Raw genomic sequence first — 1622 nt, 5'->3', positions numbered from 1 at the left:
GTATCATATATAATTTATAAATGGGGAATTGCTTTACATTTACTACAAATATTTGCTTCTTTTTTTTTTCCCGGTCACTGGGCATGCAAGAGGGTATTGCTAGGTAGTATATTCAACAGTAAACCTTAATCTTCTGTAACATGGAGGTGGTTGTGAAAGAAGAAGTGCCATCCTTAATCTTTTCTGCTTATTTCAATATATACCTTTATTACTGTGCTGTTTAAGAATGACCAGTTAAACAATTCAAGTCTGTAATTATTGATACAGTTCAAGGGAATGGAAAGAATTCGCCTGATAGGAGACCAAACAAACGTAGCTGCTGTATCTGCTATGGAACGCAGGTCGACTCTTTTCTGTATAGGTACTTGCATGGGAAACCGCTGTCATTTTGAACCTTCATTTGCTACTCTCTCAGTATCATGAGCTGCATTAATAGCCTGATACGATGCTGATATGTTTCAGATGTGGGCATATGTGCACCTGTCTCAAATGCGCCCATGGGCTGCGGCAGGGCAGTGGAAAATGTCCAATTTGTCGAGCTCCAGTATTGGATGTCGTGCGAGCATACCTGGATTCATAGTGAACTGGTGAACGAGTTCTTGCTCTAGAGGACCGTCTTTTTCATATAACTTAACGCATTTGATGCTGACTTTGGAAAAAGGCAAATCTTTTTACTTTGCTTCTTTCACCTCTTTGGATCAATATAACCATCTAATCTTGGTAGTCACAAGTAATATCTGATCGTTACTGTCTCTCATCTTCAAATTTACGCTGTAAATGCTTTTGAGTAGTAAAATTTAACAGTCTCGGTAGGCTGTTGTTTAATTTACAAAGGCTTCTTCCTCCTCCTCCTCCTCTTCTTCAATGTGCTGTCTATTGAATAGTATTATGACTAACAGTCCACGTTAGCTAATGGAGAGAAATCTATTCATGGACTCATAGTGTGTTGGCTATCGTGGAATAATAATATTGTTGGCTAAGTTACTAGCTTGTGTGTGGTCAAAACAACACCATTATAAAATCTCTTAAAGGGAAAATCAGACCTGCAATTTTCTGTAGAATAGCATAAACAGGAAAGAAAAAAACACAGCAGAAACTCAACACTCCTTTTCTTTTCTTTCTTCTTTCTTTTTCTCTCATACATGTCCAGAACATTCAGCCATATATATATACAAAAAACACACACCTCAGCTTTACATTTGTTCGTCTTAGTCATCTTTTAATCTAACTCTTAATTACTTTCTCTTAACACAAGTTAACTAAGTAAAGTCAAGGTTAAATAGTTGTCACAATAACTTAACTAGTTACAGCATATTAACCTTAACATTCTTCCCTTTAATATGTTGAACTTTGAACTCGTAGTGCATTTCTCAGCTTTTGAAATTTATCCTTCGGCAATGTTTTTACTCGTAGTGCATTTCTCCTGCTCCTCTTATTTGCAGAACTCCATATCAACCTCTCCTTCCTAAATTGCTTCATGAATGAAATGATGTTTAAGTGAATATGCTTGGTTCTACTGTAAAAAACTAGATTCCTTGTCATTGTTATAGCTGATTTGTTGTCACAAAACAATGTTGTTGTATCTTCTTGCTTTTCTCCTCATATCCTTCATAATTCTTCTC

At 36.3% G+C, this 1622-nt stretch overlaps 1 long non-coding RNA gene across 1 annotated transcript; it reads left to right on the top strand.

Moving 5' to 3' along the window:
- Positions 1 to 65: 65 nt before the first annotated feature.
- LOC105119744 (uncharacterized) lies at positions 66 to 833 on the top strand. Its single transcript, XR_841185.1, has 2 exons — positions 66 to 361; positions 463 to 833. It is a non-coding gene; the product is annotated as an uncharacterized LOC105119744 (long non-coding RNA).
- The last annotated feature ends 789 nt before the right edge of the window (positions 834 to 1622 follow it).

The sequence above is a fragment of the Populus euphratica genome, unplaced genomic scaffold, assembly GCF_000495115.2.
Source record: "Populus euphratica unplaced genomic scaffold, PopEup_1.0 scaffold3453.1, whole genome shotgun sequence".
NCBI classification, from domain to species: Eukaryota; Viridiplantae; Streptophyta; class Magnoliopsida; order Malpighiales; family Salicaceae; genus Populus; species Populus euphratica.
Note: the sequence above shows the minus strand (reverse complement) of the source record. Positions and strands in the feature narration are given on the sequence as shown.